The 24,847-nt window shown below is 34.5% G+C and overlaps 1 protein-coding gene across 3 annotated transcripts in view; it reads left to right on the top strand.

Annotated features, from left to right (window-relative positions):
• The first annotated feature begins 3,229 nt into the window (after window positions 1-3,229).
• LOC149803340 (high-affinity choline transporter 1-like) overlaps window positions 3,230-24,847 on the top strand; it is a 160,060-nt gene continuing 138,442 nt past the window's right edge. Inside the window, exon 1 of one of the 3 annotated variants that reach the window (XM_089953038.1) lies at window positions 3,230-3,388. The gene's annotated coding sequence lies outside the window, so the exon portion shown is untranslated. Of the gene's footprint in view, window positions 3,389-3,432; window positions 3,525-15,412; window positions 15,612-24,847 lie in introns of those variants that run through there. The other 2 variants (XM_089953041.1, XM_089953039.1) reach the window with 2 other exon arrangements.

Genomic DNA, 24,847 nt, shown 5'->3' with positions numbered 1-24,847 from the left:
TTTTACTTAACTGACTCTGACAGAATATTCACATGAGGTTAGGTTTGCAAGAGAAATGAGAAGTGGAATTTCTGTTTATATGCACGAGTTTTATTTCTGCATATAGCATGACATTTATACTATTATGTACGTAATTTTATTGAGAACTGCTGTGCCAAATTTCAACTTAAAGGAACATAAATAAGAAAATAACATTTATTGCAAGTAACCCCCTTCATAAATCTGCAAGCCAAGTACTCTTAGCAAGACTCAGGGATACAGACACTGGTTAGGCTAAGACTGCTCTAGGTGATCTTTCTGCAAGTATGCTGTAGGGGAATGCCTAGCTGTTTAGCTCAGGGGTTAATGAGTTAAGCAGTGGGGGTCTTCTGAGAAAGCTCTTCAAAATATTTCTTGGTTTGACACAGTAAAAGACGAAGATCTCTGTTATCTCGGTGTTCTTCATTAAGTAAATGAAAAAGGAAAATAACTTTTTCCATTTGTTTAATCAAAATTCGTGACATTGTGCTGAATAAAATACATAATTGGCATGTTGACTTGCTTTAGAATTACAGCACAGGTAACATTAACACATTAATAATCCCTGGATGTTTTTGTCATTTTTGCCTGAAATTCGAGTAGGAAACACATTTTGAAAGCTATTTCTGAATAGATTCGAAAACACCAAATCCCAGGTGATCTTTAAATAACATACTGCCTATTTGTGTTAGAAACATCGTTTGTCATTGGCTATTTGGCTCGCGCATGAGTAGAAGGGTAAAAGTTGGAGTTCTAATTTATTTTTTTGTTGCTAAACGGAGCCATTATTTTTGTATTGAGACCACTCTTTATTCCAAATGCCCATCTTATCCTACTTTTTGCAAAGGTTCGTCTGTTTGTTTGCAGTTAATACTGGTTTGCCTTAGATCTAAGACCAAAATGTCTAAAATCCGGACACAAAGTTGGATTCCGACCACGGGTGAATTTTGGGTAGAAAAAATTGGGTCCAAAAAATGAGGTTTTTCTATCTGTATTTTGTAGTGCAACTATATATTCCAGATTATTTGGTATCATTGTAGAACTACATATGTCTGCCTTTCTATAATACCACCCACTTTAGTGTATCATGCATGACCATGACGCTTATAAATTGTGCCCAAAATAAACAATAAAATTACAGCTATCAGAAACAGGAAATATAAATGCTGTTGAAAATCATTCAAATTGTACAAGAAACAATAAATGTTATTATATCTTATTGATATTTTTATTGAAATGTCAGTGATATTACAATCACAAAATATCACTATATTTTCAGTCATTTAACTTTACAGACACACAAAAGCCAAGTCCTAATTCTGCCTAATTTAACTGATGTAAATGACTAAGTTCTTCATTCCGCCTAGATGTTGGTTAGAAAATAAACTAAGTCCAGATTCCTCCTTTCATATAATAGATGCCAGTGACTAAGTTCCTAATTCCGCCTAGATGGTGGGTGGAAAATCAAGCAAGTCCAAAATTATGCCTAAAGACGTATTTATAGCAGGAATTTGACAAAAGTCTATCTTAGAGTTAGACGGACTCTAGATAGATTCATCTTTGACTTCTCAAATTTTCCATGTCCACCTTTGCATTAACCAGATTTTTAACATTTTAGGCAGATTCCGCCTGGAGTCTGCTTAAGTTCCAGGTGGAATCTGCCTAATTATTTCGTATGGGCTCAGCTCGGCAGTAGGTTACTACCTCCTGCCATGTTAACTTGTCACTAGGGGTTAATGTGTTAAACTGAACCTTAGTCAGGGGAGGCGATGCACTTGGTCATGTTGGTTAGTCTAGCTCTTCATTAATTTTGACTAAATTTAGAAAGTTTGGTTGCAGTAAATTTTACTGGAGAAATGGATTTTTAATCATTATATAGTTTTCTATCAAAGCAGACTTTTTTTTATATTTGAATGATTTTCTCCATATTTGACCATTAAGAATTTTGAAAAATATTATTGCATATTTAATTTGAGTTTTACAAATAAAACTGCAAATCACCTGGGTTTTAGGGGTTAAAGATCCAATGTATGCCAGGCAGGTAGTTTCAGTATCATTGTAGCCACTTGCTTCTATTGCTCTTATGTTTATGTTGTAGAATAACATACACCTGAAGGTGGCATTATGTAAAGTGTATGTCAGCATGGTCATGTAGGTACCTTTATTGATCTTAAATTAATAAAAAGTCTTCAAATTTAATGTTAATATAGATTTACCAGAATCTCCTCTTTTCTTTTTGTTGATTGATCTGCACATTAGTGCTCGTCAAAAAATGTTGAGATGTAAATTATGGCTGACTGTGGTCTGTTATGGTTTGTACTAAACTGTGTCAAGATACAAGGATCATAATCAGGGTTTGTCCAAGTTGTTACTAACATGTGGTGCTATCTTTGTCACATCATACTGTGCAGCATTCAATCTGGGTTTATCCAAGTTGTTACTAAACATGTGGTGCTTTCTTTGTCACATCATACTGTGCAGCATTCAATCTGGGTTTATCCAAGTTGTTACTAACATGTGGTCCTTTCATTGTCACATCATACTGTGCAGCATTCAATCTGGGTTTATTCAAATTGTTACTAACATGTGGTGCTTTCTTTGTCACATCATACTGTGCAGCGTTCAATCTGGGTTTATTCAAGTTGTTACTAGTATATGGTGCTTTCTTTGTCACATCATACTGTGCAGCATTCAATCTGGGTTTATTCAAGTTGTTACTAGCATGTGGTGCTTTCTTTGTCACATCATACTGTGCAGCATTCAATCTGGGTTTATTCAAGTTGTTACTAGCATGTGGTGCTTTCTTTGTCACATCATACTGTGCAGCATTCAATCAGGGTTTATCCAAGCTGTTACTAACATGTGGTGCTTTCTTTGTCACATCATACTGTGCAGCATTCAATCTGGGTTATACTGGATCACACCATTTGATTAGCCAATGTTGGAGTACTCGAACACAGATTTTGTTACAATATATTTCTTGGGGCAGACGCATAATTTTGCAAGGATTATTGATTCATTAACTAGCAAAATCAACTGAATAATCACCATTTAAAGATAATTGTGTAATTTCTTCTGTAACTGAAATAGCTGGTACAACACACCTACATGACCTTTATGACTTGTTAATTAGTTTTCATCAGCAAGCGTGTTTCTGTATGTCATCTATAGTTTACTGTCACAGTCTGTTTTCGTTGTATTACCAGCCATTCATATACACCTGAGGGCCAAGAGAGGAATGAGAATAAAAGTGTTTATAGTAAAGTAATCAAGCATTTGCGGCTGAATGACTTGAAAGAGTTGAGTTCCTACTTGACTGCAAGTGTACTGTGACACTACCATCAACCCCTGATAAGAGTGAACTGTCCAGGTAAATAGATATCAAAACTACACTATATATTATACAAGTGTAAACAGACAGTGTATGTTAAAAAAACTGACATATATACAGTGGGACTAGATCTCCCTGACCTAGAATTTCTCAGTTGTGTCACTCTGGCCTGCAGGTACTTGACATACATGTATTTATATTACAGAATATACATGCTTAGAAGTTGAATCTAGTTGCAAACAATGTAGACCCGGATTTGCTGTCATGTGTGTGCTTGCTGATTAGGCTCTGTGTACAGATGATTACTACACCTTGCTTCTTTATTCTTTTACAAAGATTGCAAGTAATGCAAATGTACTGATGTAATTGACTGTGTGTGGTTACAATAAAAAAACTGAGCTGAAGTGAATTGATTGAAACTTACCTCATCACTTGGTGCAATGTAATCTTTTTGATCTGTAATAGCCGAATGAATTTGTACTGGTATATAAAAAAGTGTAATGATGTTGGTTTTATTTGAAACCTTTTAATATACTTGTTTTTTCCCATTTTAAAAACTAGTCATATCTGAGTAAAATGTTGCTACTGTTTGATTTTATGTTTTAGATTTATTGTGAAACACATTCTTCGGATCAGTATACCAAGATGTACATATATGCAGTTTAAAGTGCCTTTAAAACATTTATTTCAGAATATGAATGAGAAACAAAAATATACACTATCTTTCACAATGCACACTTTTTAACATAGTACTGAAGGTCACAGGATTAAAAGTCACAATTTTGAATTATCAGTGTTATGAGTGACGTGTAGGACAAAAGTCACAGGACATAAAGTCACACTTTGAATTTTTTAATGTTGTAGGCTTTCCTATGATACAGTGTAATTAACTGCAACATCTTTATTGAGATATAAATTTAGTAAACAAAGTATCAGCCATGTGATCTTTAAAAATATTTTCAGGTTATTTTATAACAGTTTACAACTAAAATAAAATGAGAATATACGTAGTACTAACAAAATAATGATATTGTTTTAATTAACACTGCTATTATAAAAGTTCATTAATAATTTAAATGGTTAATAAAGTCTTAAAAGAGTTTCATTTATGTACACATTTAAAAAGTAATTAAAGATTGAAAGAAAAAAAATTCTAGTATATTCTTATTTAAAATACCATTTGTCCTGTGATATAACTATCCTGCAACATACCTAACTGTCCTGTGACATAACTAAGATGTCCTGTGACATACCTAACTGTCCTGTGACATCACTATCCTGGAACATACCTAACTATCCTGTGACATAACTAAGATGTCCTGTGACATACCTAACTGTCCTGTGACATAACTATCCTGTAACATACCTAACTGTCCTGTGACATAACTAAGATGTCCTGTGACGTACCTAACTGTCCTGTGACATAACTAAGATGTCCTGTGACATACCTAACTGTCCTGTGACATACTTAACTGCCCTGTGACATACCTAACTGTCCTGTGACATACCTAACTGTCCTGTGACATAACTAACTGTCCTGTGACATAACTAACTGTCCTGTGATATAACTTACTGTTCTCTGACATACCTAACTGACCTCTGATATTCTGTCTGTTTACCCAAAATTTTACCTCTTCCATAAATACTAAAGAGACTGTTAAATAGTTCCAGGGAATAGGTACCCTGCTATACAAAGGGCCTTTTAATCTCCATCACTAAAGCAATGACTATGGACCTTTTTCACAAATTGGTTGGGATTCAGACATAGGTTTAGAAAGAAAGGCATAGATACCAAACCCAGTTTAATTAACACTACCATATAAGACCTCTATTTCCCCCTTCTGGATTAGATAATTAATTATATGGTTTCTTTCTTCTTTTAAATTATCTGCAGTCAGACCCATTTATCTCGACCTTGGTTATCTAGAGAACCTGTGTATATCGAACATTTTGGCCCAGTCTGACAAAGAAATCTTCTTTGTGATGCTCATTCTTCCCCTATTATCTCGACCTGTTATGTTTGGTATTTTGAAGAAGGAAATTTTTCTGCATGTTTTGCTACTTGCTGAATCTATATTTATACTGAACCTTGATTCACTGTCTCATGATCAGCTGCTATGTAGTGAAGAACTTATAAAATTCTGTTGCTTATTCTCTGTATTGCATGGTGAAAAGCACATGTCAGCACTCTGTATTGTATGGTGAAAAGCACATGTCAGCATTCTGTATTGTATGGTGAAAAGCACATCAGCACTCTGTATTGTATGGTGAAAAGCACATGTCAGCAAATTTACATCAGATACTGCATTTACCTGACACTGTAAAACAACTTGGACCATTGTGGGTGCATTCCTATTTTGCATTTGAAAGCATGAATGGAAAACTGAAAAAACTTTTTCATGGAACACAAATTTGTTTTGTGCAGATAGCAAATGCAGTATCAGCTTTACTTAAGTTACCGGTTCTTGCAGAACAGATTAAAAAAGAAAGCACTTTAGGGTACTTTTACTGTAAACTGACAAGTACTAAACACCATTACACAGTTACAGAAACTATATCTAATGGCATCTACATGATAGGTGGACAACGCTTGTGCAACTCAGAAGCAAAATATCAATCTGCTTTAGCTTTGAAACTGAAGAACTTGTTAGGAAAATGTTAAATATTTTATAGAATTATATTGAATGGTGTTTTATATCATTGTATTAGATATAATGCAAATTACAGGAATTCATACACTGTTATGTACTTTTCACAGAATACTGTCTGTTGTGGGCAAATTCTTTTTTTGTTAAATGTTGTCCTCTGTGTTCATGCAGAATTGGTCAGTGCCAGTGCTTTGCTACATATATGGCCATCATTTTAAAGATAGACTTAGATGAAGAGTGTATTTTCCTCCAGGGTAACACATACTTTATTAAGTCAAAATTAACAAACATAAGATCTGGGAATGTGACAAATACTTGCAAAGCAGTACCTGTTAAAGATACTGTTGAGTTAGTTGTGTGTGCAAACATTGTTAATCAAAAATTGTCCGTGTCAATGAGGCCTGATAACATTGAAAGTGATTAATAAAAATCTTTGAAATTTGTATGGCACTGTGTCTTTTCTTTTACCTTTCTTTGATTTTGAAGGTGTTTTTCAGCATGCTCAGGGTGAAAGCGATGCATTATTCAGGCATCAAAGAATATATCATATTCTGTATCTGCCAGTTCTACATATTCATACATGACTATAGAAAAGGACTGGTTTTAACGCCTCGAATCAATATGCTGGAAATGAAACGGTCAATAAAATGTATTGCTTGAAGTTTTTGACTTTGTTAATCTTTCATGAAAATGTGGAAGCTTGCAGTTTTCACAAGCTTGTGGTGTTTGCAACCACTTGTAAAAAGTGCATGCTTGCACATGCTGGCAAGAAAATTGTCAGAGATGGTACCATTCTTGCGCAAGCTAGCAAATATTCATTGGAAAGCTTATTTTGATGATACAAGCTTGCCGCAACCTTGCAGCAAGCTAACCGCAAGGATGCATTTTGGTTTGGGTTGTATAGATAAAAGAGGTCCCTCTATCTTCCCAAATTATGTATTTGATTCTTCTCCAGGATCACTTTTAATAAAGAAAATCGACTATTAAAAAACCTGTGGTTTTTCCTCTGTTGTAGAATCTATTTTCTTGGATTATAGATGGTATATCTAATATACCCCTTTAAGAGAGAGAGGGAGAGGTACGTTTAAAATTCTGCTTTGCTCACCTTATACCTAACATAGCAGTTATTGATTGTATGCCTGTGATACAGTTGTACCTATTTTCATTTTCATTTCAAAACTGTGACTAAGTGTATCAAAATCAAGATGTGATTGCTATAGAATAACAATTTGTGTATATCTGTGCCATAAATGAACACCAAACAGTAGTAATAGCCTTATGTTGTTACAGTATAGATTAAGAATCCATACCAAATGTTCAGAACATCCTTGATGAAATAAGTTTTATGTATGGATCAGTGGGGGAAAGCTTACATTTTACTTTATTTTTATTACAAATTCAATAAGATTATTCTTTATAGTTATATACTTTTTAATGATTTGTTTGAGAGAGAGTATATTACCTCTAAGGCATATGGTATGTGACACACTTACGTTTTCTATATAGCACAGTTTTGTTACAGATTCAGGAATTATCAACTTTGAAATATTCATTGTGAAAATGATGTGTGGGCAGGCACCTGTTTCTTTTTTTATGTGATATAGGACTCCAGAAGATTGGAAAGAAAATAAAATAAAACAGTAGATATAATATTACAACTGGAATTTTACTCAGTGTGTACACTCCATCACATCATTATTTCATTGTCATTTCAATCATGTAATCAGTTAGAAGTCAAAAAAAAATCTGGCTCACAAATATTTTGAAGAAAAAAATTCTTGCTGTGAAGTATATAAATAAAGAATAAAAAGAACCTATTATATCCATTGTATTAGTTGAAAAAAAATCTTGAGGTAAAGAAAGAAGAAAAAACATTCAGGCTCCAAAGACCACCCTAACATCCCCTCCTCCACAATGAAACATAAAATGAATTGTTTAATTTTCAGTTGAATGATGAAATAAGAAAATAAGCAAACATTCAGGACTGATAAATGCCAAATATGCTTTTCTTGCACATTGATTGGGTATCCATTTAGAAGAATTTATAAACAGTCACGCATGGGTGCACATCTTCAGACATTACATCAAGCTATTGAGCATCTCATGTCTCTTTTTCTAAAGGAGCAGGCAGTGAGTATAGTTGAGGACAAGTTTAATTTATACAAGATTTTAGGCTGTTAATCAGTCTTTTATTTTATTGTTTAATCTGAAATAATTCAGCAACTATGGTTGACAGTGTTGCTTAGTACTGTCAAGGTTTCAGTTTGCATTTGCACACATACATATATACATCTGCACACACACATGTACAATTCTAGTTGAAAAATACAAACAAAAATATGCATAAGACATTTAAAACATAGTGACTGAATACAGGCAAAGTACTAAAGATACATTCCAAGAGGACCATCACTGCCACAATTTCAAGCATACCTGTCAACTTTTCAAAAGCCACGTAAGGTGATTGAATTAAAAAATTAGGGAGATTGGGACTTAAAATTGGGAGTTTTTCTCATGGCATTTTTTAAGCACCTGCTTCAATAAATATTGCCCAATATTCTAGGTCTCATATGCGTGAAATTCTGAAAGGAAGCTCCAGGAGCACCTGCAGAAACTATTGAAAGGGGCAGAGAACATGCAGTAGTCAGTGATTAAATTTTATGGATTTAGGCCTAAATATGTTTAAACGTGAAATTGGTGGTTATGGGGGCGTGCTAGTGCCCCTACACACTCTTTGCCCCTATGTACAAGTGCCCATGGGACACACCGTTTCTCCCTGTGACCTGCCTTTTTTGTCCCCCAGTACATGCCCTCTTTTCATATTCTGGTCAGCTGCAGCTAAACCACACAACTGCTAAAGCTTAGACTTGAATACACGAGCAATAAAGCCAGTGTGGCTAGTTAATAGTTAATCCTTATTATTGCATTTATCTTGTGTAAAGGAATGCCCCTCTGATATACTGGAAAGAAACCATGTTCATCAATGTGTGTACGTAAGCACCAGCACTTGATTGGCAAATAAACGATGCCCTATTTTGTTGTAACTTACCATGCCTTCATTTTAACAGTTGAAATCTACTGTCACAAGTTACTGTACATATGGCAACTTCACCCCCCCCCCCTTTATATTCCACCTTATCTCCTTGTTTCCAGCTCATAAGACATGTAACACTGTTTACTAAATAAAATATTTAGGTATTCTGAATTTGTTCTTTGAGAGCATGAATACTTTAGGTATTCTGAATTTGTTCTTTGAGAGCATGAATACTGCGTGGTATGTATGTATGTATGTATATATATATATATATATATATATATATATATATATATATATATATATATATATATATATATATATATTGTTCGTTCCTTCTTTTAATTGAATCATGGTAATTAAAGTTACACACACACACATATATATATATATATATATATATATATATATATATATATATATATATATATATATATATATATGGTACAGAAAATTTAGGTGTTTACTAGCACAAGTTTCTTGGTTGGAATGGAGATGATAAAATTACACAGCATTCATAGATCATTTATCAGATTGAAACTAATTAGTGACGTTTTTATTCTTTTGGTTTATTTTTTGACTGTTGTTGTAGGGGTTAAAAAATTCTGAAATTCACTTGCATAATGTTTAAACTTAACATTTTATTAGAGAACAACAATATTCACAGGTGATAAAATAGAACATGGCTAACATGGATTGCATACAATCTTAGTAGGTTTTTTTCAGAGAAATGAAAATCAACCAACATAATGTAATAATTGGGAGTTCCCTGCATAAAATCAGGACATATGAGATTGGGAGGTAGGTGTGTAACAACCCCCAAAATCAGGTGATTTTTTTCTTGCAGCATGAGAGTTGGCATGTATGTTTCTAGTCGTGTCATTCACATTGCTTTCTCTGTCTCATCACAGATGTGCTCAGGCAACTATCGATGAAAATGTATGTGTGTATAATAATAATAATAATAATAATAATAATAACTTTATTTAAAGAGGGTAACACAGTTAGCTGAAGAACTAATCTACCTTGAGGCCCTAGCTCACATAGAGGAACTTATTTACACACACATATACACACACATACCTATACATAGTAGCACATACATGTATAAATATATTATATTTACTTTCTTTCCTTCCACCAGATGGATATTTGCCCATACATATTGAAGCCACATAGTCAGTATAAATGCAATATGCAGTTAGTGACAAAATAGATGAGCAGTATATTTAATGATGCCCAGAGATATGTGTGAAGACAAATACAATTGTTTTCATTCTCATTTTAACTGCATTTCTGAAGTCACGGGATATATTGGATTTGGAAGAAGGAAATAGAGTGGGCCTATTTAATCTCAACTGGAATACTAGTCCAGAGCAAAGTTTTAGAGTAATGGAAGCTAACTTTTTAAAAATAATTCCTTATTTGGTTTGGAAATTTTATGATACCCCGATTCATGTATAGCCATTGAGCTCTCCAATGATGTATAGAGGCACACAGGACAACATAATCACCTCGTAACAGATACACAGCAGGTAAGGCATTATGACATAAAACTTATGTGCACAAGTCTCGTGTGAGAACCACCCTTGCTCATTAGGGTTTGTACAGCTATGTATTTTTTGCAGTTGAGCAGAAATCTTATAAATTTTGCCAAAAATAATCTTTCTAAATCATTTTTTTGGCAGGGGATGTGTTTGTTCAGTTGGTAGAGTGTCCTGTTCATTACTGAGGGTAGTAGGTATGATACCATCCCAAGCTACAGCCCAGGCCAGCTGTCTCAGTGTGTTTTTGGGAGAGGCACTTAGATTCCACTTCCTTGGCATGAATGTTCTAGCCATTACTGTCTATAAAGGGGGGCCCCAATTGGTCGAGTGGTCTAAAGTGCTCACTGTTAAGGATTACTGCCATCTCACCTCTATCTGCATGGGTTCGTGGGTTTGTGAGAAAACTTGCCAGTAGGTTCTCGTGGGTCGGTGGTTCTTTCTGGGGTTTTCCTGGGTTCTTCCTCCACCATTTATACTGGCCGCCATGTATAGCCTGTCTTGTGCTGAAAAATGGCGTTAAACTCTAAAAAAAACTACAACAACTGTCTATAAAGTGTTTTTAAAACCCCACCCAACCCCACCATTTTTTGGCAACATTAACGTGCAAGCAACCATTTCAAATTGCTTTTACCAAAAGACACTTAGTTTTTTTTTAATCCTTATTCGAACTTTTGGTTAGATTACACTTAAGAGTTATTTATCAGAAACATGTAACAGTTGGAAAGTTAGACTGAAATAATAGAAATGGTATATTAAAAACAGAATATGCATGAAATATAAAAGGTAAAATAAATAGAAACTTATTTATATTTAAAAGGAAAGCAAAATTAAAAAATAAAATGAAGAAACAAGAAGCTATGAGTGGGCATTAATAGCTACTGCTCAGTACATTAGTTCTAAAAACAAAATCATTTTTCCTTTATATCATCAATCTCCATAAACAGAATGTTCACAGTTTACTTGATGTAAACAGCTCTTTTGTCTGGTGAGGTTCCTTAGGGTAAAGATATATCCAAAGCTTTGATTACCTGCTTTTGTTTTGTATTTTCTTATTTAAAAATACCCAACAGATTAGATACAAATCATTGTGGTAAAAGTCTACAAATTGTACAGTAATCATTTTGTTCAGTAAATATTTGATTGAAAATTGCCACAATCAGTAGTTTAATCTATAATGTGCCAGTAGCTTACTCAGAGGTGTAATTAAATCCCAGCTCCAGATGATAATTTAAAGCTGGGTACTAGAAGAATTCATGAAATTGAGATAAATGAACAATAGTACTAATTTATATTGCAGTTTTGCTGGATTTAGTGCTGCTCATAACTCGGATGAATGGCTGTGATTCACATTATTATTCATATTAGGATCTTGTTTCCTTGAGTACCAATATATTTGAAATTATCGAAGAGTTGAATTTAAATAATAAATGCAACTTAATTAATATGATGAAGTTAATGAAAAAATAAATTTAAATAATAAATTCAACTCAATATGATCAAGGTAATGAAAAAATAAATGGGGATTTTATTTCTTACCATCAGTCCTTTTTAAGAAATTGTGTTAGTCAAAAATAGTATCATTCGCTGCTTTTTTTTAATTGATGTGAAAATAATTCCTCAATGTGCCTCTTTCATAATTAGCTGCCGCTCACCCAAATATTTAGATTTGGATTTGTGCTTAAGAATGCCTCAAAATGCAACCAGAAACTGAAAGAGAAAAAATGCAATCGATCATACAAATAACAATTGGCATTTGAACAACACTGCAATTGATCTCCATTAGCCAGATGCTTATATTCAAGAAAGGGTGGTATTATGAGATGGCGTCGTTTCAATCTGTCAAATTGGAAAGTGTATTATATGTATTTGTCTTTGTCAAACACATTTCAAACAAAATATAATTGTCATTTGGAGAAGAATAAGACTAAGCTAACGTTGACCTACATTTGCTTTGTGCTAAATTTATTTTGTTAGAAAAGTTGATTTTCCCTCTATTGTTTTAATTATGGCAGATAATAATTTTGAATTTAGTTACTAGTACACGTACTTTGGTGAAACATAGATACAGCAGAAATGTTGTAGATATTGTAAAATTTAAAAAATTGACATATCTAGACAGTCAGCTGATATGCTCTGACATTTCCTGGCAAGCAAACTTTGCAAATCTTTGATATTTTTTTTATAGAAATGGGGCCCTTCACTCTTTTGGAAACTGCAGAGTTCAGCGCAATAAATTAGAGGCCCAGGAAGCAGGCACATGCACTTTTACTAAGAGATCAAGATGTCATGTTTATATATTCATAAATGAAAAGATTGTATAGGTATCTAGCAATAACAATGTGTTCTCAAACATTTTCTGGACTGTGACTTAACACATGTGTGTTCTTGGATGACTTTGTAAAGTTGGGTCATTTAATTGAAATATTAATATGTTCAGCACTTGGGCTTGGAGTTCAGAATGATAAACAGTGAAAATTAATGCAGTCCAACATTGTAAAACTGCAGTGGTTCACATAAACTTATACCCATTTATGTTGTCAACTTGGCATGTTGCACTGTATATATACAAATTTACGAGTGTATGATGAAACGACAATAGTCTCTGCACTACATGCAAATATTAGAATCAAAATATGGCCCAATTTGTTTCATTTTGCTCACCTCATCTTTCTATCTTTGGAGCCTAGCCCAGCCTTGTTCCTTCCATAACTCCTTGGGGTACAGACAAAATCCCTCCAAGTCAAAATTCCCCTTGGACAAAATGAAAGGTAGGACATAATCTTCACCCCAAGTCTAAGTTTAGACCCTTTTTAAGTTTTTAAACTAACACAAATATAAATCTTTGTGTGTCAACTTAGTTCCTTTGAAGTTTTGTGTCAGCTTCCCTTGAGTAGATAAAATATGTTAGGGTTAGATGTTAGATCTTAACAGGCAAAGAGATTCAAATGTCTAATGATCGTTTTGACTCATTGCATGCACATGTGCTTTGCTGCCTCACTTTCATAACCATTGCCCCAAATATTTTTAATCTATAGCATTAAATTCATTGCCAATTTTTTTTAAAACATGTATTCAATTACATGCCATATTTAGATTTTGGGATTCATTTTATTCTTGTCATGGGAATATAAACTCCCATGTTAATTGCAATAAATCATAATAAATTAAATATTAGGTATATTGATATGTAACATTTCTTTCTCTTTTTGCCCTGTCACATCAAAATAGGCTGATATATTTGTGTTGGTTTAAAAAGTTTAAAAACTTAGATTATGTTTAGATTATGTTCTTTGATTTTTCTGGGAGAAATTTATCTGAAAGGGGACCACTCCAATGGCCAAGTGGCCATCGCATCTGCCTTGGATGCCAGCTGAGTCATACCAAAGACTCATAAACAATGGTACTAATAGCTGCCTCACTAGACGCTCAGCATTAAGAAGTTAGTGTTAGCACTGGTCGGCCTAGTGTCAGGATAATGTGAATGGGTGGGACATCATGCTACATATCAGCGGCATGATGCCCCAGTGCTAGACATCACTATAAACTGCCCCAGTGCAGACATTTTAGCAATATTACTGATTCTGTTTTAAAGCTACAATAAAAATCTATATCACACACACATTATCTGAAGGGGATTTTGTCCTGTGCCCTAACTTGTCATACCACCTTCCACAGTGCTCTTATTGAGATTGACTTATTAAATCACTTTGCTTCTTTGAAAAGTTAGGACTGATTCACTCTTCTTTAAACAAAACCTATTTGCCATAAGTTGTGTATGAATTTATTGGCCTAAAACTGATGTATTAAATATTCCACATTTTAAGCAGTTGCAGTGACTACCAATTATCGCATAAACTCTTTGTACCAGTCCAGGATATGCATGTGATTTTGGATTTCTAACGTAGCTTTAACAATTTTTCAGTCTTATCGCTACTATGTCTGCAGTGTGGCAGTGCCTAGCACAGGGGCATCATGCTGCAGACATGTAGTATGATATCTCACCCAGTCACATTATCCTGACACTAGGCTGGCCAGTACTAACACTAACTTCTTAATGCTGAGTGCCAAGCGAGGCATTTGTTTGTACTGTTTTGGTATGACTTGGCTGGGGTTTTAACCTACAACCTCCCACATCCAATGCAAATGCTCTAACCACTTAGGCCACTAGAGCAGTCCTAAAGGTCAGATTAAGCACTTGTTAGCGTAACAAGAAATACCCATGTTTTATTTTTAAAAAACAATTAAAAAAACAATGATACAAATCTATGCTTTTGCAAGTGTTAGCTCTGTAAACTAGTTGATAGCAATGGTACTGGGATGGACTTGCTGTTTGGGATTAATTTTATTTTTGTGTCATAGGAATATAAACTCCCATGTTAATTGTAATAAATCATCATATAATAAATTAAATACGAGGTCTATTGATGATCTGCTGCATTTGTTTGTTGCATTTATTTCCCACTGCAAAAATAGGCTGATGCATTTGTGATGGTTTAGAAAATTTAAAAGCATTTAAATGTATTTAATGTTTTGACACTACTGTTATGTAAAGTCACATTCTCTGGTAATCATGATTTAAAAACAAAATAAAAACATTGAACAGATTTATGCCTCTATGCCATAACTGTATCATTATGTATTTGGACATTATTATCATTATGTGTATGATATATTATTATCATTATGTACATGGTGCTTTTATGATATTCAGTCAAGCTTATAAACTACAGGTAAATTTATTACATTATAGGAAGCCATACTATTCAAGGGGCTATAAATCCAGCTGTAGTTAAATAACTTTTCACCTATTTATGTAAGTGCACATACTGGCTGTCCTATATAACTAACATGTACGTTTGCAATTAATGTGTGATTGTGGTTTTGTATGGAGTTCAAGGTTTCGTATGGGCCAAGTGGTGATGATACCACCAGTGTGACTTAAGAGAATTATCAGGATTCATGACTAACAAGTTATTACATCTCAGTTTTTGTGGTGCTTGTTGCTGTACTGATTCAGAGTCATCCAGTAGCAGGTTTGTAAGTTTTCCTGTACAGTAGAGCTGGTATGTTAAAGACAGTTTTAAAAAAATCAAAGTAAACTGAAAAGATATTGGGAGTTTTCAGTTTGTAGTTTTATTTGGACATCAGGGCATGTTTTTATGAAGTAGTATTTTAAAATTCTAATATATAAGTTATGGACTGTCAAACAAAACTAAATACCATGCAGCAATAGAAGTCAAACAAGAAATACCATCATTATAAATCTAAATATCACAGTTACCCTCTCATTATCCTGACTCTATTTTTGTTGTAATGTTCAATAGTAGTTACAATTTTTGGACATCAAGGATGATTATTTAAGCCAACAGAAAGAGAAAAAGATTATTGTTGGAACAAAAACTTGGCATACCTGCCAACCTTCCAGATACTGGTGGCTCAAAAAGTGTGTTTTGATATCCAGATGGTGAGTGGGTGGTTGTATACCCCTAAATGCATAATACATTTAAGAGTAAGTTATTTACTGAAATAAACCTATGGAAAATTAATGTAATTTCACATCTGATTAAAAGAAAAGAACATATCTAGTTTCTTTAAACCATTTAAACCTCTTGCAAAGAAAAGGTTTTGGTTGTGGTTAGCTTTGTCTATCTTTTTCATATGTGAAGTGTCGAATTTTGAAATACAGAAAATTTAAAGTTCAATGCATTTAGCAATTAAGATTATCGCAGTTAAGCCAGGAAAGTCTTTGTGAAGGGTCACTCTGAACTTTCGTTGATCATCCCCCCCATGTCAGTGTAAACTTCAAAGGAACAATATTTCCGAACCAGTGAAATTGACTGGGCTATCTTAAACAGTCTTTAGAAGTAAACATTTGAGCTACCGTCCCTAACCGCTTGGTAGGAGGAACCTTTATAATGTCCACTTACCATATTTTCAAAGGGAAAATTGTCACGCACTGTCATACACAGGTTCTGAGCTGTCTAAATCTGATGAAAGGAATTATTTCTTTGGGAAAGATTAGGGACCCTTGCCTACGATTGGGTAGAATAAATTAGGGCATACACTTTAGAGTAATCTGACTTTAAAGTGACGACCCTAGTGTAAATTCTTTAGTCTGGAAATTTCCTAGGAGGGGAAACTTTTGTCTTGACTCCATGGGAGCCTAAAGATTAGTGCTTTCCTTGTGAAACAAGAAGGGACCAGTGGTCATTGTATAAAAGGAAAGGCATGGTTAGTGCTAGGACGTGGAATTCCTGAAGAAAAGCAGCGATGAGGTATGAAATTTTAGTTTCACGTACTATTCTATTGTTTGATTGCTTGTTTTATGCAAATGTATTTGCTATGACTAGGTTTCTGTACTATGTATCGTTTATTCAATTAATGGAAATGTGTTGATGTTAGAGTTGTTATGCAGCTTACTTTATTCAATTTCATGGAGAGTGTTGATGCTAGAGTTATTATGCAATATATTTTATTCAAGTTCATTGAATGTGTTGATGATAGAATTGTTATGCAATTTACCTTTTTAATTATACAGTTATTAGTTCATTGGTAGAATTGATTGCATGCGATCCAAATGTTGATATGTGTAAGATTTCATCTGGTTATATGAAATAATTTCTTTTGTTGTTAGGACGATATAGATCATCGTGAGTTAATGATAATTACCTGATTATATCTGATTTTGTAATGCTTGGATAATCTTGTAGTTAAGGAATGCCATGAGTTACATTTCTTTTGAATTTCATGCAATAGTAATCGAACATGTAGTAGCATATGTAAATTAATACGGTAATGTTTAGTAGTCACGTGGTAATTTAAGACTTGTCATTGGAAGCGAGGTCAATGTCCTACCGTACTAAGTCTGAATTTACTCGGTGTGTGGATAGCCACAGGCTCTGAATAACTTTAAGGGAATTGTATGTACATTTAAATAATATGTATACAGTAATATGGGGTGAATTTGTCCTTTAAGGAACAGCTCTCAGAGAGAAGGATGAGACAGTCCAAAGACCGGAGTATGGGAAAAGAAAGAAAGAAGGACAAAGTCAGAGTAAAAGGACCAGGAAGTCCATGAAGGGGCAGAACCTAGAGTTTGGAAGGATGAACTAGGAGACGTTGATATACGGTCAAAGTGAATGAAGGTGATGCAATCAATTGTGGATATTGCGCTCTTTCACATCTTGTTATGATGATGTGATAAATCCAAATTGGACACACCTGTTAAATTCTACTTATATAATCTAACTTGAATTTGAATTACTGTTAATTTGTTCTGATTAAATTTATTATTTTCTTGCCAAAGGGGGCTCATGTTGTTTATTTCTTACCAGCATTCTTGCTCAGTTCTCTGTTGAAAATTCCATTCTTCTTTCACTCCCGCTGGGCTATAATATCGAAGGAGGTCATCCTCTGGATAACGCAGCCAAACCCAATTAACCACCCCTCTTTAGAAGATGGAGACGTTACACCATACATGTGCACACATATCCATACTCATAATCACAACTACACAGAAACAATATACACACATACACATGTATGACTTTACATATAATCACAACCACATAGAAGCAAGACAAGATATACACATACACATGTATGACTACACATATAATCACAACCACATAGAAACAAGATATACACATACACATTTATGACTTCACATATAATCACAACCACAAGATACACACATACACATTTATGACTTAATCACAACCACATAGAAACAAGATATACACATACACATTTATGACTACACATATAATCACAACCACATAGAAACAAGATACACATATACAATTGTATTATGAACTACACATATAATCACAACCACATAGAAACAAGATATACACATACACATGGATTATAAACTACCCATATATTCACAACCACATAGAAACAAAATATACACATACACATGTATGACTACCCATATATTCACAACCACATAGAAACAAGATATACACATACACATGACTACACATAAAATCACAACCACATAGAAACAAGATATGCACATACACATGTATGACTACCCATATATTCACAACCACATAGAAACAAAATACACACATACACATGTATGACTACCCATATATTCACAACCACATAGAAACAAGATATACACATACACATATGACTATACATATAATCAAAGCCACATAGAAACAAGATATACACATACACATGTATTTCCACACTGATATAATGACAACTACACATTCCTTATCAACAAACCAAATTCCAGTCTTAAAATCAGTGTTGGATAGTGGAATAGTCTTTACTGCACTCAGTAGTTCATTGTGGTGGTTCCACACTGACTTGGGTGCCATTAGGGTTCATCCTTAGCACCCACCAGAGACAGGTAGTGTTGTAGTGTTAGTGTTTTCATCTTTCTGCTAGTAAGTGACATTTTCATCTGTATTGCTAGAGCAATAATACCATCTACAGGTGGATTTTAGATGCTGAATTTTGTTTATACTGTAGCAGAATCTGGAGTTACCAGACATACTTTGGGATTTATCAATTGACAAGAGTCTTGGATAAAGCTCTTTGCACCTGTGATTGAAACAGCTGTAGTAACTGCATCATTGTGTGTGTCTTTGGCTTTGTGGTTTACCAGGGAAACATACAACATCTAAATCCCTTACCCCTAAGACTTATATATAATCAGCAACAGTATGGTTTATTTCCACAAACAGATTACAAAAATTCCTTGATTTGTCCTTAAATGTCCGTAATATCTGAACTGTTACTTTTGTTCACAAAGTTTTAACTTTGTTGTAAGTTTCTAATTAATTTTTTTTCAGAAAGTGACATGATCATTGTAATTGTTGACAATGCTGATGACTTCATTCATGTTTTTGACAAGTTATTCTACTCTTTCATATGAAAGGCGATTTAGGTCATGTTTACCAAAATCTTTTTTGCGTATAGCCAACTTTTAGGTAATGAAATCATGATAGTTGTAGACATGTTTACAGTTCCATTGTTGTGCTAGTTTTCTGATGGTTTCATTTGTATTCAAAACATCACAATCTTTGTGTGATGCCAGTTCTCACAGAACTATTTCACATTTAGGATTTTGAGTACGTACATGTCTCATAATTTGATCTTGTATTTCTTGCGGTCAGTTCCAACACATGATATCTTTGTGCTGCATTATTTCTTCCATCATACACTGTATACGACAATGGTGGAAAAGTTTCTAAGATTACAAAACTTTCTTGGTGTTTATTGTTTGTACAGTAGCAGCTGAATACTGCACATTTTTTGTGACATTCTTTTTTAATCTTCTGACATTTACTCCATGTAGAATGGAGAATCCTTTTATGAGTACATTGTTCTTTGGTGTTTGAGGTTCCACTTTGTAAAAGAGATTGTGGTGGATGTTTGGACACACTCTTTGTATTGTTTCCATTGGCATGGGGTCACATCTTCCAATGTACCAGCTGCATTATTAATTTGTGTACTGGATTTGGTCATGGGTACAGCCTAATTGTTGCCTTTGAACTTCTCACTGTAGTCATATTCAGACTATTTCTGGACCTTGTTTCAATTTTTCTTTATTTGAAGTGTGGACTTAATTTTCTCACCAACCATTTTCTCAATTTGTTTTTGAAATATGTCCACTTGTCTTTGAAGTCTAATATGATGTTCATTAATAGATTCATGTCATGGCCAGCCCATACTGTTTTGTCAGGAGCCGCATTTATTGGGGCCAATAGACTCTCCAATTGCAGTTCTCAAAAGATTTAACAAGACATTACTGAATTAATGGCAGTCAGTTAGGTAATCTATTAAATGGTGGTTAATTATCGATGACCACCTTGGGTTTTCATTGCTTATCTGACAGCTTTATAAACTGCTATAGATTGGCTTGAGCATTAATAGCAGGACTGTTATTGTCATACAGGCTGTAGGTAATATGTGTATATATTGTGGTAGTAAAGATAGGTCTCTAGCTCTCTGGGCTCTTTTTGTTTTGGTAAGATTACTGAAAACCATGTTTTTATATATAAAAAATAACTATTAGGAAGGAGCTAAAAATTGTGTTTTTCAGGTGATTCATCATGTTTTGGCAGGAATGGCTTGGGGAAAATTGTACCCATATTTAGAAGCAGGTTATTAAATTGATGACCATTATACATTGAAACCACTTTAATTGCACTAATTATATACCAAGTTACCAGTTCCTGCCCAGCTAAATATTGTTATCTTTCTACTAGCAGAGATGGCCAGAGACTGGCAGGTAATCAAGATCTGATGATTTGAATGTCTCCGATGGATCTGGATGCTGTTTTCTTGCCACTTTGTCACCTTATTAAAATATCTGGTCATGAGCTAGTATGCATAGTTTGCCAAAATAATTTACTTTCAATGATCTTACACTAATAATCAAATTATACTTTGTTATGTATGTAGAGGTCATCACATTCCCAAAATGGAAGCCCATTCATTCAGTTTGTAGCTGCATGAAATGGGGGATGTCACTCTTACCAAGAAGATAACTAGGTTAGAAAGATGTTAAACACAATTACACGAATACAAGGGAAACAAACACTGCCAATAGTATTTGTTAGGTAAAACAAATCCCAAAATATTGTTCAATATATTTTCCTTATTTGCAAGAAAGAATATAATGCAACCTACACTTAATCCTTTACTTTATGCAAGCGTCTTTGAACGCCTCTACTCCATTCACATGGAAACGCCTTTTGACACCTGTTGTAAACATCAGCCATTTTGAGTTGGTTTTTGTAGCGCCATGTTTGGGGACCCCCCCCCCATTAGATACTACATTCATTTCTGCAAATGACAATTACGTCAGATCACGTGGTCACTGTTTATGCACTGGTCAATATGTGCTATTTAAAGTAACTGGGTTGTAATCTCCAGTCTCCAAAATGGCAGTCGCGGATTTCATTCAGTACTTAACGAAGTTTTCATGATTAGAATCACAACTATGAAAGATTCAATAACTTAGGTAAAGTCTCTGATATTGATGTAGGTAGCAATTAGTTTTTATAAATTATCAAATTCAGATGACTTAGTGAAGTAGACACAGATGAAAAACATGTAAATTTCGAGTATGGGAAATGGCAGCTACTGTTGGTCACGTGGCCTGACACTGACATGATGGTGAACGAGTTCTCTCAAGATTTTAAAGCACATAAAAAATTCTTCAATGAAAATTAATTACACAGCTATAACAATTGGACTTTACTCTTAAATTTTTCCACATATAATAAATGTGTACCAAAAATGTAAAATGGTGAAAATTGCTGTTAATTGTAACATACAATACATTGCTTAACGGTCACAGACAAGATTTCATTCAGTACTTACAAAGTTTTCGTGATTAGAATCACAACTATGAAGTTTCAATAACTTAGGTAAAGGCTCTGATATTTATGTAGGCAGCAATTAGTTTTTATAAATTATCAAATTCAGATGACTTAGTGAAGTAGACGCAGACGAAAAACATGTAAATTTTGAGTATGGGAAATGGCAGTTACGGTTGGTCATGCAACCTCACTGACATGACGGTGAACGAGTTCACTCAAGATTTTTAAAGCACATAAAAAATTCTTCAGTGAAAAATAATTACACAGCTATAACAATCAGACTTTACTCTTAAATTTTTCCACATATAATAAATGTGTACCAAAAATGTAAAATGGTGAAAATTGCTGTTAAACGAAACATACACTACATTGCTTAACAGTTCACAGGCAGGCCTATGCGTATGCTGTCGACTAGGTAACAGGTGTTCTATTTATAGCATGCTGCACTTTGTCACTATGCTCTATGCGGTACAGGGTTAAAATTGGATAATTTGATACAAGTCCATATATACATTCCAACACTAGCACTAGAGTTCCATATCCTTGGTCAATCTCAAGACAGAGAGTTCCATATCCTTGCACCATCTTGAGGCAAGGAGTTCCATATCCTTGCTCCATCTTGAGCAAAGAGTTCCATATCCTTGCTCCATCTCAAGTCAAAGAGATCCATATCCTTGCTCCATCTCAAGGCAAAGAGTTCCATAACCTTGCTCCATCTCAAGGCAAAGAGTTCCATATCCTTGCTCCATCTCAAGGCAGAGAGTTCCATATCCTTGCTCCATCTCAAGGCAAAGAGTTCCATATCCTTGCTCCATCTCAAGGCAAAGAGTTCCATATCCTTGCTCCATCTCAAGGCAGAGAGTTCCATATCCTTGCACCATCTCAAGGCAAAGAGTTCCATATCTTTGCTCCATCTCGAGCAAAGAGTTCCATATCCTTGCTCCATCTCAAGGCAGAGAGTTCCATATCCTTGGTCCATCTCAAGGCAAAGAGTTCCATATCCTTGGTCCATCTCAAGGCAAAGAGTTCCATATCCTTGCTCCATCTCAAGGCAAAGGGTTTTATATCATTGCTCCATCTCGAGGCAAAGAGTTCCATATCCTTGCTCTATCTCAAGGCAAAGAGTTCCATATCTTTGCTCCATGGAGGAAAAGTGTTTCATTATCTTCGTTCCATGTGGAGGTAAAGAGTTCCATATCCTTGCTCCTTCTCAAGGCAAAGAGTTCCATATCTTTGCTCCTTGGAGGAAAAGTGTTTCATTATCTTCGTTCCATGTGGAGGTAAAGAGTTCCATATCCTTGCTCCATGCGGAGGCAAAGAGTTCCATATCCTTGCTCCATGCGGAGGCAAAGAGTATGATATCCTTGCTCCTTTGGAGGCAGAGTGTTTCATTATCTTTGCTCCATGTGGAGGCAAAGATTTTCATACCCTGTTCCATGCTGAGGCAAAGAGTTCCATAGCTTTGCCCCATGTGGAAGTTATGAGTTCCATACCCTTGGTCCATTTGGAGGCAAAGTGTTCCATATCCTTGTGCCATGTGGAGGCAAAGAGTTCCATATCTCTCTGTCTTGTGGAGGCAAAAAGTTCCATATCCTTGCTCCATGTGGAGGTAGAGAGTTCCATATCCTAATATAGTGTCAAAGAGTTCCATATCCTTTCTCATATATACAATATTCTCTGACTGTTTTGGGGACTCTAAAAGCATTCAGGCCCAAAAGAGAAACAATCTGTGTGACTTATAATAAAAAAACATTGTACAAATGCCTGTCTCAAAAAAAATCCATTGGGTAGTGCAATATTTAACTAATTAGATGTAGTAGTTCTTATGGGCAGGTGGATTGAAGGTAATACAGATGTGATTTGTATTCTTTTTGGTACTCATTTGAGACTGAATGTTCAACATTTTGTTGTAAGAAATGAACCACATTTGTTCAATATTCCATCTAGCAAAATAAATATGTATGGCATTTTATATTAGGAAGAAAATCCAATTTCAATACAAACATTGCTGCAGATAACAAACTTGGCAGTAATCTTTACTAATGATTGCTTAGATTTTATCACTAATGCGTAATACCTTAATTTTGTTCTTCAACCTGCATCTGTGTGATTGTACCTAATTGAGATGAATTGGTTGGAGGATTGCCATGAAACTTTATGCACACATTCATCCCGTAGTCTGGTTGTAAAATGAAAATGGTATTGCTCAGACATCATGTATGTTGTAGCAACAGTGGTCATCTTGATCATCTTGTTATAGCTGCTTGTATTGAATGGATGGTTATATCAACATAGGGTTTTCACTGAAAGACATTTTATGATGTCATAGCTGCTTGTATTGAATGGATGGTTATATCAACATAGGGTTTTCACTGAAAGACATTTTATGATGTCATAGCTGCTTGTATTGAATGGATGGTTATATCAACATAGGGTTTTCACTGAAAGACATTTTATGATGTCATAGCTGCTTGTATTGAATGGATGGTTATATCAACATAGGGTTTTCACTGAAAGACATTTTATGATGTCATAGCTGCTTGTATTGAATGGATGGTTGTATCAACATAGGGTTTTCACTGAAAGACATTTTATGATGTCATAGCTGCTTGTATTGAATGGATGGTTGTATCAACATAGGGTTTTCACTGAATGACATTTTATGATGTCATAGCTGCTTGTATTGAATGGATGGTTATATCAACATAGGGTTTTCACTGAATGACATTTTATGATGTCATAGCTGCTTGTATTGAATGGATGGTTATATCAACATAGGGTTTTCACTGAAAGACATTTTATGATGTCATAGCTGCTTGTATTGAATGGATGGTTATATCAACATAGGGTTTTCACTGAATGACATTTTATGATGTCATAGCTGCTTGTATTGAATGGATGGTTATATCAACATAGGG

The sequence above is a fragment of the Sinohyriopsis cumingii genome, chromosome 3, assembly GCF_028554795.1.
Source record: "Sinohyriopsis cumingii isolate HCF-2022 chromosome 3, ASM2855479v2, whole genome shotgun sequence".
NCBI classification, from domain to species: domain Eukaryota; kingdom Metazoa; phylum Mollusca; class Bivalvia; order Unionida; family Unionidae; genus Sinohyriopsis; species Sinohyriopsis cumingii.
This window is presented reverse-complemented; position numbering and strand designations above follow the sequence as displayed.